Genomic DNA, 16,905 nt, shown 5'->3' with positions numbered 1-16,905 from the left:
AGACAAAAACCACATGATTATCTCAATAGATGCAGAAAAAGCCTTTGACAAAATTCAACAACCCTTCATGCTAAAAACTCTCAATAAATTAGGTATTGATGGGACGTATTTCAAAATAATAAGAGCTATCTATGACAAACCCACAGCCAATATCATACTGAATGGGCAAAAACTGGAAGCATTCCCTTTGAAAACTGGCACAAGACAGGGATGCCCTCTCTCACCGCTCCTATTCAACATAGTGTTGGAAGTTCTGGCCAGGGCAATCAGGCAGGAGAAGGAAATAAAGGGTATTCAATTAGGAAAAGAGGAAGTCAAATTGTCCCTGTTTGCAGACGACATGATTGTTTATCTAGAAAACCCCATTGTCTCAGCCCAAAATCTCCTTAAGCTGATAAGCAACTTCAGCAAAGTCTCAGGATACAAAATCAATGTACAAAAATCACAAGCATTCTTATACACCAACAACAGACAAACAGAGAGCCAAATCATGAGTGAACTCCCATTCACAATTGCTTCAAAGAGAATAAAATACCTAGGAATCCAACTTACAAGGGATGTGAAGGACCTCTTCAAGGAGAACTACAAACCACTGCTCAAGGAAATAAAAGAGGATACAAACAAATGGAAGAACATTCCATGCTCATGGGTAGGAAGAATCAATATCGTGAAAATGGCCATACTGCCCAAGGTAATTTACAGATTCAATGCCATCCCCATCAAGCTACCAATGACTTTCTTCACAGAATTGGAAAAAACTACTTTAAAGTTCATATGGAACCAAAAAAGAGCCCGCATTGCCAAGTCAATCCTAAGCCAAAAGAACAAAGCTGGAGGCATCACACTACCTGACTTCAAACTATACTACAAGGCTACAGTAACAAAAACAGCATGGTACTGGTACCAAAACAGAGATATAGATCAATGGAACAGAACAGAGCCCTCAGAAATAACGCCGCATACCTACAACTATCTGATCTTTGACAAACCTGAGAAAAACAAACAATGGGGAAAGGATTCCCTATTTAATAAATGGTGCTGGGAAAACTGGCTAGCCATATGTAGAAAGCTGAAACTGGATCCCTTCCTTACACCTTATACAAAAATCAATTCAAGATGGATTAAAGATTTAAACGTTAGACCTAAAACCATAAAAACCCTAGAAGAAAACCTAGGCATTACCATTCAGGACATAGGCGTGGGCAAGGACTTCATGTCCAAAACACCAAAAGCAATGGCAACAAAAGCCAAAATTGACAAATGGGATCTAATTAAACTAAAGAGCTTCTGCACAGCAAAAGAAACTACCATCAGAGTGAACAGGCAACCTACAACATGGGAGAAAATTTTCGCAACCTACTCATCTGACAAAGGGCTAATATCCAGAATCTACAATGAACTCAAACAAATTTACAAGAAAAAAACAAACAACCCCATCAAAAAGTGGGCGAAGGACATGAACAGACACTTCTCAAAAGAAGACATTTACGCAGCCAAAAAACACATGAAAAAATGCTCATCATCACTGGCCATCAGAGAAATGCAAATCAAAACCACTATGAGATATCATCTCACACCAGTTAGAATGGCAATCATTAAAAAGTCAGGAAACAACAGGTGCTGGAGAGGATGTGGAGAAATAGGAACACTTTTACACTGTTGGTGGGACTGTAAACTAGTTCAACCATTGTGGAAGTCAGTGTGGCGATTCCTCAGGGATCTAGAACTAGAAATACCATTTGACCCAGCCATCCCATTACTGGGTATATACCCAAAGGACTATAAATCATGCTGCTATAAAGACACATGCACACGTATGTTTATTGCGGCATTATTCACAATAGCAAAGACTTGGAACCAACCCAAATGTCCAACAATGATAGACTGGATTAAGAAAATGTGGCACATATACACCATGGAATACTATGCAGCCATAAAAAATGATGAGTTCATGTCCTTTGTAGGGACATGGATGAAATTGGAAACCATCATTCTCAGTAAACTATCGCAAGAACAAAAAACCAAACACCGCATATTCTCACTCATAGGTGGGAATTGAACAATGAGATCACATGGACACAGGAAGGGGAATATCACACTCTGGGGACTGTTGTGGGGTGGGGGGAGGGGAGAGGGATAGCATTGGGAGATATACCACCAGCATGGCACATGTATACATATGTAACTAACCCGCACAATGTGCACATGTACCCTAAAACTTAAAGAATAAAAAAAAAAAAAAAAAAAAAAAACCACAATGAGATACCATCACACACCAGTTAGAATGGCGATCATTAAAAAGTCAGGAAACAACAGATGCTGGAGAGGATGTGGAGAAATAGGAATGCTTTTACACTGTTGGTGGGAGTGTAAATTAGTTCAACCTTTGTGGAAGACAGTGGCGATTCCTCAAGGATCTAGAACCAGCAATACCATTTGACCCAGCAATCCATTTATTGGTTATATACCCAAAGGAGTATAAATCATTCTACTATAAAGACACATGCACATGTATGTTTATTGCAGCACTATTCACAATAGCAAAGACTTGGAACCACCCCAAATGCCCATCAATGATTGACTGGATAAAGAAAATGTGGCACATATACACCATGGAATAATATGCAGCCATAAAAAATGATTAGTTCATGTCCTTTGCAAGGACATGGATGAAGCTGGAAACCATAATTCTCAGCAAACTAACACAGGAGCAGAAAACCAAACACCACATGTTCTCGCTCATAAGTGGGAATTGAACAATGAGAACACATGGACACAGGGAGGGGAACATCACACACTGGGGCCTGTCGGGGGCTGGGGGGCTAGGGGAGCGATAGCATTAGGAGAAATACCTAATGTAGGTGACAGGTTTATGGGTGCAGCACACAACCATGGCACATGTATACCTATGTGTAACAAAGCTGCACATTCTGCATATGTATCCCAGAACTTAAAGTATAATAATAAAAAAAAAAGAAAGCAGGTTTACTTACAGAGAAACTATGTTGCAAGGAAGCAACAGGCAGCATGGCAGAGAAGGGACTGTCTGCCAAGAGGCAGGGGCTGGAGGGAAATTTTACAGGGTGGTGCTGCTGGGGCTATGTGCAGGACCAGGATGCGTCAGTAGGTTGTTTGTGGTTAGCCATCTCTCAGAACAGTTGCTGACAATCCCCACCTGGGGCCCCTTCCTTGACCCTGCTTACTTATCAGGACTCCAGGGTGCCTTGGCTCTGAGACTGGACCACATGGGTTATAGCTTAATGGGGTCATAAGTCTAACTTTGTAAGACTTTATCAGGTTCCAAATACTGACAAACTAATCCTAGTCATTTGAATCTCCCAGCCTGTTTTCTCATTTGTAAAATGGAGAAAATAGATAGGATTGACATTTCTGAATTATGTTCTATAGAAACGTAATAAACATTATCTAGAAAAGTTATCCTAAGTAAAAATTTGAAAACAATGGGTTTAACATATTTAGACTAGCCTGTTACCGCAAGGGGGTCTGAGAGAAGCCTTTGAAATTTAGCCAATGTGACTTGGGAATTTCGGTTAATGCTCTCCAGACTTGCTTGACTGTGGAACGCTTTTTCTATAACATCTCTCTGCTCAGTGTGTTTCAGATTATACTTTGGATAAATGCTGGACTAGATATTCTTTGTTTTTTCCTCCCTAATTCTAAAATACATGATGTTATGAAAAATCATGTCCATCAATGTAAGACATCATATAATTGATCAGTTAAGAAAATCCATTTCCCAAGAAGAAAAGGGTCCCAAGAAGAGGGATTGGTGTTTCCTAAGTTATTAAGCTTCATGAAGAATATGGCAGAAAAAAGGGCCTGGAAGGACAAGGAGGCAGGAAGGGCTATGGAGGACTCTGTCAGGAGGAAAGTCAATAACTCTTCCAGGGTTTTCAAATTTACTTACATTTGGAGTGGCCAGAATGCTTGTGTGTGTGTTATTTTTTACCTTAGTTGTGAGCATAGGGGACCTGTATGTCTTCTTGGGGTGGCGGTTATCAGAGAAAGGAAGACTGTGTCTGATGGATTCAGAAGTTCTGCCACCAAGACGTTCACCCACAGAATAACACGTGATGAGCAATGAATGAGACATCATTTAACATACTGCAAAAGCAGCACAGAGGATTGAAAGCTCTCCAAACAGAGAGGTGAAGCCCCACGCCTTCTCTCTGGAGGCATCTGGGGGTACTTTCTTCACCCTTGAAAATCCACCACAGGTATGTGGAGATCCAAGAATATCAGTAATTTCTAGAGACCAGAAACAAAACTTTACAGGATGACCAATGTAAACTGATTGTAGTGGCATTTAGTGACATTTATTTCCTGTGAGCCACAAGAGCTCCATATTGGCAGATCTACACAACTGGAGTTATACAGAGAAACAAAAGCAAATCAGGGCAGAAGCTGACATGCAATTCCTACTGGAGTTTCTTCCCTTCTTTAGCAGTTGGTTAGTGGACACCCCACAGCAAAAGAGGAGCCACAGCCAGGATGGCTGTCATGGAGTAATTTTCACCTACTGAAATATTAATACTTCTTATCTAAAGTAATTTTTTTTTTTGAGACCGAGTCTTGCTCTGTCACCCACGCTGGAGTACAGTGGCGTGATCTTGGCTCACCGCAACCTCTGCCTCACGGGTTCAAGCGATTCTCCTGCCTCAGCCTCTCAAGTAGCTACAATTGTACTATACAGTTTCTCACTTATAAAATCTGGCCAGATAATCAGACACAATTACTCTCTTCATTTGCTCGGTGGAGAGACCGCTTTTCTAGCATGCGGAGGGCCTCACTGAGCCTAAAAGCACATCAGATACAGGACACCCTCATGTGCTGCCTTGCACACACATATCCCTAAAGCGGGTCAGCAATTCCATAACAACATTAAAACAGCAACTGGGGAAGCAGAGCCCCACGGCTGAGAGGCACCCAACCAGATTGCAGTGCTATTTTTATCCCTCGAGCTGAGCGTATTGATGGAATGGAGAATTACTTTTGTGATTAAATGTGGCCAAAAACCCAGCAAGTGTTAATCTCTGGAAATCTGTTACAAATTGGATGGCAAGCACCAGCAAACTGCTGTTTTTTAAATCTAAAAATAGTTCTTGGTTCTCTTGTAAGTAATGCAGCAGGAAGACAAGAAATTTTAATCGGTCAGAGTGGTTTGGTTTTTACAGTCAATTCCCGAATATAATAGCAGGGATGGGTCTCTGGAGCCCCAAGTGAGAGGAGTCAGGTGCTGAGAGGATGGGCAGAGGCCCTGGAGAGTCTACATTTACATCTCTTAGCTGTTCTGGCCTAGATAACACAGCTCTAGAACCAGAAATACTCCAACTCAACGTTTTGGGGGCATTTATGTGATTGCGCTGGGAGTACGGTCATACATGGGCAAAATCAGGGTGGCGGATTCACTGACTGGGTACCGGTTTGAACCAGTGATGAATGCATTGGCCATATAAAGTCAGTATTGGCTCCATTTCCTCTAGCTGTGTCCCTTTGGAAATCTGGTCCTTTTTGTTCGGTCATGGAAGTGGAGTTTCCAGTTGGGGTTCATGAGGAGGTGGCTGGTGCCAAACCAGCTAAGGCATAGCAGCTCCGGACCCAGTGGTACAGCACGATTCTTCAGTCATACAAACCCAGCCCTTCACGAACACTTTTCAGAACACTCCCTCCAGGGCTCAGTCCCACATTGTCTAGTATTCATTCCCTGTCCCCTTTAAGGAGCCCAGCTACACTTTGGCTCAGCTTCCTCTTGCTTGGGTGAAGACCCTAGACCCTCTCATTTCCAGTGATGTTCTTACCCCCTCCCGCTTTTAATCTCACCCAGTGTGCCTGTTCCATATTCCAGGGCCTCTGTCCTATTTCCCCATCACACTCCAGTTCTGTGTCTGTGGCAGCCTCATGGGCTGGGGCAGAAACTTTGCCAGACTCCTCTCCCTGTAGCTTGCCCCGATCTCCTCTTTCCATCTCCCAACAGAAATCCTGCTTCAATCTGCATAGTCTCCTGAGACCTAAGGATGAGAACCTTCGCTAGCTAGACCCTTTTGATGCCAGGCCCACCCTATCAGATCATGCTTGTAAGAAAGCATTATCTTTCCAGGATAGCACAGTGGTTAAAAGCATGGGATAGACATTTATCCTGTCTTTTCTGTATTGAATGTATTTTAGGATGTCTAACTAGTTGACAAGGGTAAGCTCTTCTTATGGAATTCTAGCTAATAATTGCATAAATAATAGTGGAATTAGAAAATTAGCACTTTGGAACACCCGGTGAAACAAGGGGTCTATTCTAGGCAATGATCAGTGACTGCTCAAAGCATTAGGTAAAATTTTGATGGGGAATTTTATAAAGGATGGATCAACTTGACAACCTGATTTGACTAATCCACCTTAAAGGCATTAATGGAAAGACAGCTAGATATTATAAGCCTTCTAAAGGGATTCAATGGAAATTTCATAGCCCCGCCATGAGGTAACCTTTTAAAAACTTAAATCTGAATCTAATCAAGTCTTCAGATGCAAATATTAGTTTACAAACTTATGGGGGATAGAGGAATATGTTAAATGACATTGTGTGGACTCAGACACATAGAGATCGTGAGATTCTGCCACAGGATAAATAAGCCAGTATTCAATAAAAAATGGCATTTAAAAAGGAAGAGTTACCTGTTACAAGTATTTTTAAAAATCAAGACCGTACCAACCAAAAGAAACACAAAGCTGAAAGTGCTTTGTAAATGGCCAAGTTGTTAAACATTAGCTATTATTATTATAATGATTGCTCTACATCTTAGTCCCAGATCCTTAAGTCTAAGATATTCGTTGTTAAGATAAGCTTCAGAAACGATCCACTTGATTTTCTAAACCTTGTGTCTCGAACATTTAAAGAAGCGTAGACACAGGATGTGAGGAAAACACAATTTTCTAATGAATATGAGGAAGCTATGACAAACAGCCTAAATCATCAAGCAATGGCAAAACTGAAAGTCTAATCAGACATCAGTATCTTATTCTTAAACCTTCATACACTTTTTAGAAACCTTCTGATTGCAGGAAGCTTTGGCATGTTCACTTAAACATACTCATGTACTCACTTTAAACAGTATGATAATGTTTCTATATGCACATATATACATTGACAACACTTGCTAATATTTGTTTATGTGTATATATATATATATACACATATATATACATGTATGTGTGTGTGTGTGTGTATATATATATATACCTTGTAGCCATGAATAAATAATCCTTTTAATTTTTCTCTCCCCCAGGTAAAATCTTATAAAGTAAAACATTGACTATTGGACACTCATGCGAAATAAATTCATCTGGATACATGAGGAATTCCAAATTAATCAAAATTTGACCTTTACAATTATCGGTTTTAGGTTTCGCTTTTCTGGATGGTAACCTTTCTGAAATGTGCTTCTCTCTTCTCTGCATCTTAAAAGAAGAATATCAAACACTTCCTTGACCTGAGGCTTGTCATTATGAACATGGTAATACAAGGGTGTAATATATACACCTTTGGAGTTCATTCAAGGTATTTAAGGTGTTGACTATTTTCCAATCCACGAAATGACCTCAGCTGACTGTTCTTTGAATCCTTTTTTGCTGTTGTTTCATGAAATCAATAGCTTATTTTTTCTATTGTTCAGCAGTATTTCATCTTATGGATATACCACAATTCATTTATCAATATTTAAAAAATGTGTATATGCTACAAATATACGATTCGTTGCTAATATTTTTTGCTTTAGACTAAGGGTTAGAAAAAGATGGCCTGCCCCTCTACAAGTCACGACCAACTACTGCCTGATTTTGCATGGCTCATGAGCTTCAGAATAGCTTTTACATTTATCAACAGTTAAAAAATCAGAAGCAGAATAAACACCCCTATTGTAATATATCCATGTAACGAAATTTCACGTATACTCCCTAAATCAATTCGTTTAAAAAGTAGAATACATTGTGGCACATAAAAATTATATGAATTCTTATTTCTACATTTTACCGTTTTTCTTTCTACTCCCTGTGTTTCAGCTTGCCTCTGCAGTAGCTACTTGGTCATCCCTTCTAACTGCTGCTCCCAATCTGTTTTATTACCAGATAATCAAGCTCATTGATTTGCGGGCAAAATAAGAGTAAAGAGGCTCTGCTGAACACCAAAAGATTCTTTTGTAGGTAAAGAGCATGACCTTTAGTACCTGGGCTTTGTGAACAGTATTTTGCTGCTAAGAGGTGTTTTCTGTTGCCTTTCAGATTCTTAGTTATGTTTCACATAAGTGAATGAGGCTGCTAAAAAAATGATGGTTCAGAAATACAAGATAAAAAATGTATCCTTGCAGTGTACTTGAGTTGAGGCTTCCATTAACTCCTTTTAGGGAAAAAGAATTTAGTGCCATGAAAAACTGAATCTTGCTTTTCTTAAATTCAGAATGAACCTCTAGAATCATTATGCTGAGACCCCAAACTCTGATTACAAATTACCCTTTTAAAGCAAAAATAACAAATTTAATATCCCCCTCAGATCCTATTTGAATAAATTTACTGTATATACTGGACCCCTGGAAAGTGGAAGGTTACAAAGGCTATATGTACAGTTCCTTTACATACAAATTCCTGGCAGTACTATGAGCATTTAATACTCACAACTGATTTTCTGATTAAAGAGAATTTTTTTTTCAGCCCAATTGGAGCAACACTTGGTTACAGTTAGGTTAGGCCTGTGATTTTTATGAAATGCCTGGTTAAAGTGTATTGTTCTAACTCTCTCACCTGTATGAACCTCACCCCCTCAATCTTTCCCTTCCTTTTTGCATGAATAAACACAGGTCCCTAATATGACACCATATAATGTCCCCAGCCCCAGCCTCTTTCATTTAGATCTTGGGTAACCTCAGCTTATTCAGATTAGATAAATAGTAAGTGCTTGGAGATAACAACCAGAACTCTTCAGGTCCTCTCCATAATACCCACTAGTGATTTCTGTAATATCAGAGTTTAGTGCTTTTCCCAATCACAATGGGCTTACCTTGCTCCTTGCAATTCGAAGTGAAATGTCTGTGATTTCAGTATGTGCATAGAGCAATGGACGCGTGGCTTAAGAGCACAAGCTACGTAATCCTAGGCTTTTCTGAGGATTCAGCAGCCTAAATGCATAGAGAATCATGAGAGCATTAGTGCAGGAACAAAGCATTTCCATCTAAAATGAAATGTCCATTAGCACATCCTCACAGCACTCTCTCCTCTCCACAAGGCTGGGAAATCACAGGAGGAAGCTGAGCTGATTTGATGAGACTAAAATCCCTTTTAATTATGATGAATAACCTAGCTGCTGTTATTATTTGAGCCAAACAAATGTATAATTGCCACTATTCAGAAGTTCTTTCTCTTAAAATGACAAATATCTTTATGACAACAAACTGTTCCTGAGATGGAAAAACAAAAATTCTCAAAATATATCTTCTGCATCGTTGGTTTGCCTCTGAGATACTCTGCTTTTATTCACATTTTAATAAAGTATCAGTGGTGGTGGGTTACAGGAGTAGGAAATAGTAAAGTTTTCTGTTTTCAGGATCAGGAATATTCCCATTATTTTCATTTTGAAAACAATTTGCAGGCTCCCAGTTACCTGTTCTGGGAATCACAAAAAGTTAACTGAATTTGCTGTAAAAATTTACAGAAAATTAGAACTGGTAGAATTGTTTGAGGGATTAGTGTTATCTCATTCAGAGTGCCTTGGTTAATGAGCTCAAGGCAAAAGTTCAACCCCAGTGAAACCCATAGGCCATAGTACTGACCCACTTATTCTAAAAACATAGGTAAGGCTGGTGGACCAGTCTTACAAGTACCCTTGTATATTAAAGGCTAACCAGTCTACATTTGCATGAGCCAACTTTAGATGGAGAACAAGAGACAATAAAGCGTAGTGGTTAAGTGCACTGGACTTAAAATCTAATAAACCTAGATTCAAATCCAGCTCCACCACTAAATAGTTGGTTCATTTTTGGCATGGTACTTATTCTCTTTGAGCCTTATTTGCTTCATCTATAACTTGGAGGTGGTAATAGTACACATAAGTTTAAGGCTAAATAAGCATTCTAGGTATTTTAAGCAGAAAGGGATTTAATACAGGGAAGTGGTGTTTAAAAACTTGTTGGAAAGACTGGAGTAGTGCAAGTCAGGGGAGCCACCAATAGGCCATATACTTCAATGGCATATCGTCATTACTGAATTCCATAGGACCTGAAGCTGCTGTTGCTGCAGCCACAGCTACCTCTTCTTCCCACAAAGCTGGTGACTAACACCGTATTGTGGAATTCTCTGTAGCAAACACTCACATTCCTCTGACCTTACTTGCTAGCAAGGATGTAGCCACGACCTCACTTTTATCTTCCAAATCTTGGGCCATTGCCTCTTACAGGTAGCATCCAGAACTCCCGCTTTAAGGGAATCTAGTTTTTATAACAGATTTCCAACACCAGCAATGTAGGAATGTGCACGGAAAGAGATGTGACTGAATATTACATGGCAACAGAAAATATCACACATGACACTTACCTCGTTGACTCGCTGTAAGGATTATATGAGATTATTTGGGTAAAACACTTAGCACAGTGTCTGGAATATAGCAAGCACTCAATATTTATATGGTTATTTACATAGTTGTTATGTTACTGAAACTATGGCATCCCTCGTGCATTAAATGCAACTTACTCACACAGTTCTCCTCGGGCAGCCGGATCTCTCCCTCCTTGAACAACTTTTTCAACATTAATTCCTATATGTCTAAGGCCCTGTATCAAGGCCATCTCATTTGCCCTTTGCTCCCAATCTTCCCCAGGCTTTTCTCAATTCCAAGTTTTATCCCATCTTTATCTCTCCACATACCATTACCCGGCAAAATGTATCTCTTATAAATTCTTAGCAGTTAAGCAAACAAACAAACAAAAAATGTTTTTTTTTTTCTTTGAGGGCAAAGAGGGCTTCATCTTCAAACATTCCCAGGGCAAGAGGAAGTATTTACCTTCCATCTACCTAAAGCAGAAAAGAAAAGGGAGAAGGCTGGGCATGGCAGCTCATACCTGTAATCCTAGCACTTTGGGTGGCCAAGGTAGGTGGATTGCTTGAGCGCAAGAGTTCGAGACCAACCTGGGCAATATGGTGAAACCCCATCTCTACACAAAATAAAAAATTAGCTCAATGTGGTAACGCACACCTGTAGTCCCAGCTACTTGGGAGGCTGAGATGGGAAAATCACCTGAGCCCAGGAGTAGAGGCTACAGCAGTGAGTGACGATGATCACACCACTGCACTCCAGCCTAGGCGATGGAGTGAGACCCTATCTCAAAAAATAAAGAAGAAATAAATAAAAGGGAGAAAAAAATACTTATTCCAATTGAAGCTGGCTGAAAGGTCCTATCCTGATAAGTAGTTACATATAGTCAGGTCTCAAGTAGCAAATATTTCTAAGATTCTGAAGTCAGAAGTGTAACTATGTTCCCCCCAATCTAAGATGTTAAAAGCCGCAAGATCATTAAGAGTTTAGGTGACATCTCCCAATTCAAGATGGAAAATTGAGCATATAGAGTTACTGCTTTCTTTCACAAAATTCTATCAAAGAGGTAGCAAAATTTAACAGAAAAGAAAAGCTGCGGTAGTATTAAAAACAGTGTGCTGCCATGGTCTGAATGTGTCTCCCCAAAATTCGTAGGTTGAAACTTAATCCCCAATGTGATAGTATTAAGAGTTGGGGCCTTTAGGAGGTGATTAAGTCATGAGGGCAGACCCCTCATGAATGGGATTGGTCACCTTATAAAACAGGCATGAGGGAGCTGTTCACCCTTTCTGCCTCCTTCCACCACGGGAAGACACAGAGGGCAGGATCTTTGATAAACATCTATTCACCACACATTGAATCTGCTTGTGCCTTGGATTTCTCAGGATCCAGAACTGTGAGAAATAAATTTCTGTTTATAAATTACCTGATCCATGGTATTCTGTTACAGTAGCCCAGACAAACTAAGACACATGCCATTAGCAACTCAGAGATTTTTGATGAATTTCCTGAGGAGAAAGAAAACAGGAATCGGGTAGATAGACAAACTGGAGCTGCTGAAAAGAGATTTGGGATATTTACAGAAAGAAGCCTTGGCAGGGAAGAGAGTTATTCTCCTGGCAGGCTCCGAACTAGGAGAGCCAAGTCAGGGAATGTTCTTTCTACTTCTTGGCATCTGTCCTCCTCCTCCTCCTCTCCACCTGGCCAAAATAAAGACCTGCAGGAAGGAATAGTAAATAGAATGGGAGTTCTGCTTGGAAAGGGATCACTGAAAGGAGCAGAGCAGATCTTGAGGGAACTCCAGAGAAAGAAAAAGAAAGGAAGCACTACCTAGAGGGAAGTACAGTGAAGAACTTCCCACACCACTAACACAAGAGTAAATATGCTTTATCTTGGCAATTGTGGAGGTGTTCTCTACTTATGCCCCCTAAAAGAAGGCCATACATTGACACAATCTCTTCACTATCATGGAAGCCAGAGTCAGCCCAGCGACTTGCATGAGAAGCCAGAGAACAGATAAAGAGAGGATCCCTATATCCTAACATTGCCCTTCACACATAAATGTGAACAGTTAACAAAGATGATTAGACATCTGAGGAAAACCAAGAACATGGATTAACAGGAAATATTAAGATTTGTAAAAGGCAGAACATTTATTCTGAAGAAAAGAGATACTATCAGATACAGAAAAAAGTTTGAAAATTCAAGTTAGTATGCTTCTTAGTGTTGAGAGAATTCTGCCTCCATAAAATAAGAACATGCTGCTATGAAAAAGGAGCAATGATAGAATAAGAAATATTCTTAGAAATTAAGAATATCTTACTAAAATAAAATAGTGTATTAGAAAGTTTAGAAGAATATCACCCAGAACATAGTAAATATACAAAGAAATGTAAAATATGAGGGAAAACATGAAAACATGATGTTAATCTAGGAACTTCAACACTATTAATGAGAGTTTAAGAATGATGCAATGGAAAAAAATTAGGAGTGATAATTATTTTAAAAACTAAGGCAAAAAAATTTCCCTGAGTTGAAGGTTTTTGAGAATTTTATACTAGCTGAAACACTACCAGATTACACTGAAAGGGGGCAGAAAGAGGATGAAATGCAAGAAGGTTGTCAGATTCTCAGGATTCTACAGGCAGGGAACAGGCTGATTAAACTACTCAGCTGCAAACTCTACTACCCTTTTATGAAAAAGGAAGAATGACTCAGACGGTGGAGCTGAGGGTCCAGAAAGTGGAACCTGGAGCCCCATAGGATTATGTGCAGGCCTTAAAACCTAATGGGGTTTGCCCTGTTGGATTTTGAAATTGCTTGGACAGGTAATTTCTTCCTTCCCCTTTCTCCCTTTTAAATGAGAATGTCTATAACTGTTATTCTATACTTGTCCCACTACCAATTTTGGGAAGAGATAACTTGTTTCTTGAGTTTTACAGGTTCACAGATGGAGATGAACTTCGCCACAAGAAGGGTCATGCTCAGAGTCTCACTCATACCTGATTTAGATGACTTCGATGAAATTGAGGGGCTTTTAGGCTGATGAGACTTGATTTTAGGCTTTTAGTTGATGCTGTAATGGGTTGAGAATTTTGAAGATATTAGGATGGGGTGTATGTATTTTTCATGTGGGTTGGATATGAATTTAGGAGGCCAAAGACTGACTGTGCTAGACAGAATAATGGCTCCCCAAAAAAGTTCACATCCTTACCCCTATAATTTACCTTATATGGTAAAGGGATTTAGAAGATTAAGCAAGGATCTTGAGATGGGGATATCACCCTGGATTAGCCAGTAATCTAATCACAAGGGTCTCTATAAGAAGGAAGTAGAAAGGTCAGAGAGAAAAGGCAATGTGATAACAGAGTCGGTAAGAGAGAGACTTGAAGAGGCTATGCTGCTGGCTTTGAAGGTGGAGGAAAGGGCCACAAGCTAAGAAATGCAGGCAGCCTTTAGAAGCCAGAAACAGCAAGGAAATGGATTCTTCCAAAAAGCCTTAAGAAGACACGGAGCACTGTTGACTCATTTTGGACTTCTGACTTCCACAGCTGCAGGATAATAAATGTGTGTTATCTTAAGCCATTAAATTTGAGGTTGTTATAGCAGCAATAGGAAACTAATAAAGAGACCAAAATCTTCAAAAATAACCTATTCAATATCAGGCCAGATAAGTGGAGGTCAGTCAAGGCTGGGAGAAGGAGGGAGATCACTGAAATACATCACTGCAATATTTTAAAAATTAAGGAGAGTAACTAGACCCTGAACTTTTTGAAAAAAAATTATTTTAGACAGAGTCTCACTCTGTCACCTAGGCTGGAGTGCAATAGCATTATCTTGGCTCACTGCAACCTCCACCTCCAGGTTCAGGCAATTCTCCCACCTCAGCCTCCTGAGTAGCTGGGACTACAAGCATGTGCCACCATGCCTAGCTATTTTTTTGAATTTTTAGTAGAGATGGGGTTTCACCACATTGGCCAGGCTGGTCTTGAACTCCTGACCTCAAGTGATCCACCCACCTTGGCCTCTCAAAGTGCTGGGATTACAGGGGTGAGCCACTAGGCCTGGCCTAGACCCTAAACTTAAAGGGTAGTGGGAAAGAATATGGAAAAAGTAAGTTTCAGCAACATTAAATACTAATAGACAATGGAGCAATTCCTTCAGAAGTCTGAGATAAATTTATCTTGCTTTTAATCTATAATGCTATACATAGTCAAACTCTTAGTTCACCATGAGGACAGAACAAAGATATTTTCAGACATGTAAAGATACAGAAAACTCACCCTCCTATACCTCTCTTGTATCATCATTTTTTTAGGGAGTTACTTAAGGATATGCTGCAGTACACAAGGATGTAAAGCAAGAAAAAGGTAGGTATAGGATCCAGAAAACAGTGGCTTCAATTCAGGAAAGTAGCTCAGAGAAGTTCCGGGATAAGAGCTGGGCAGGTGGCTTTGGGGAGCAGCCAGAACAGCTAATGTTCTAGAGGGAGAGGACTAGCGCTGGGGGGAGGAAGGGATTCCGTGAACTATATACGATTACAAAGAAATGGGAAGTCCCTTATACTGTGAAAAGGGCGCAGAATAGACGAATAGGGATGATAAGGAAAAAAAAAAAAAGGAAAACATTTAAAGGTTTTAGGATACATTAAAGGTGATACGAATTATGGCCCAAATGAAAGTAACCTGGAAGTCAGTGAGCTTTAGAAAAAATAAAATTGATTCCAAGCAAGAGAGAGCCCAAAGAAGAAGAAGCTGGAAGATAACAGAAATACAATGATGAGTGAATATTATTCTTTTTCCAGCAACTGAAAAAGAAGTTAATAGGAAACTCCCGAACAAGACAATAGCCACTTACAAGAAAGGTGTGGTTCAATTACGAAGCAAAGGTTGCTATGACATGATGGATGGTGACCAACTGGTAAACTGTAAGAAAGAAAAATCAATTTTATTTTTAAATCAACTTTCCTTTTAAGTCATGACATTGGAGTCAGAGAGAAAAAAATGTAATCATTTCTTCTTGGCTCTAATGGAAAAATTTATATAACATAAACTGTAAATACTTTATTTTTTTTTTGAGACTGAGTCTTGCTCTGTCGCCCAGGCTGGAGTGTAGTGGCACAATCTCGGCTCACTGCCAGCTCCACCTCCTGGGTTCACGCCATTCTCCTGCCTCAGCCTCCCAAGTAGCTGGGACCACAGGCACCCGCCACCACAGCCGGCTAATTTTTTGTATTTTTAGTAGTGACGGGGTTTCACCATGTTAGCCAGGATGGTCTCGATCTCCTGAACTTGTGATCCGCCCGCCTCAGCCTCCCAAAGTGCTGGGATTACAGGTGTGCACCACCACGCCCGGCCAACTGTAAATACTTTTAACTCGTTTTCATTTTTTAAAAATGAACCTATGGAGAAAGTGTGAAAGACAACTATGGCTTCAGAACAAAATATCAATGTTACCAAGATTACTGTTTCCTCCCTACCAAATGAAATCAGTAATCAGTGGACATAATCAGCTTGGGTTTTGGGGTTATATTGTATGAAAAATAACTTTTCTTTAAACATTAGAATTACACTCAATTCAGAACAGTTGTTCTCAGACTTAAGCTTGCATCAGAATCACCTGGAAGGCTTGTTAAATCACAGATTGCTGGTCTCACCCCAGAGTTTCTGGTTCAATGGGTCTGGGGTGGGGCCCAAGAATTTGCTTAAGTTTTCAGGTGATACAGGTCGAGTGTCCCTTATCCAAAAAGCCTGGGAACACTTGAGTTTCAGATTTTTTATTTTTTTTTTTGGAATTTGGAATATTTGCATATATTATACATAATGAAGATATCTTGGGGATGGGACCCAAGTCTAAACACACATACACACACACACACACACACACACACACACACCCCTTATACACACAGCTTACATTTAATTTTATATAATATTTTAAATAATTTTGTGTATGAAACAACGTTTGTGTACGTTGAACCATCAGAAAGCAAAGGTGTCACTATCTCAGCCACCCATGTGGAAAATCTGGTAGTTAGCATCACCATCATCTCTGACTCTGAATTTATATGCTACTGATAAGCATTTTCAAAAGGTTTTGGATTTTTGAAGCATTTTGGATTTTGGATTTTCAGATTAGGGATGCTCAACCTGTACTAATTTGAGGGAGATACTCACAAACATGAGGCAGGGTGGTGGTGGTGAATGAGACCAAATGAGCACTGATCATACCTCCCATCCCAGCTCACTTATTGGGCAAAATGCAGGTGCAGCTGAAATCATCATTCACACTATTTAAGAGTTCTGCCTCCCCCACACTCC

At 39.9% G+C, this 16,905-nt stretch overlaps 1 long non-coding RNA gene across 1 annotated transcript in view; it reads right to left on the bottom strand.

The window, feature by feature from the left end:
* LOC134757183 (uncharacterized) overlaps nucleotides 1-16,905 on the bottom strand; it is a 121,823-nt gene that overhangs the window by 70,438 nt on the left and 34,480 nt on the right. The gene's annotated exons all lie outside the window — the stretch shown is intronic.

This window comes from Gorilla gorilla, chromosome 15 (assembly GCF_029281585.2).
Source record: "Gorilla gorilla gorilla isolate KB3781 chromosome 15, NHGRI_mGorGor1-v2.1_pri, whole genome shotgun sequence".
Lineage (NCBI taxonomy): Eukaryota > Metazoa > Chordata > Mammalia > Primates > Hominidae > Gorilla > Gorilla gorilla.
The sequence above is the reverse complement of the archived record's forward strand: the minus strand, read 5'-3'. Positions and strand labels throughout refer to the sequence as shown.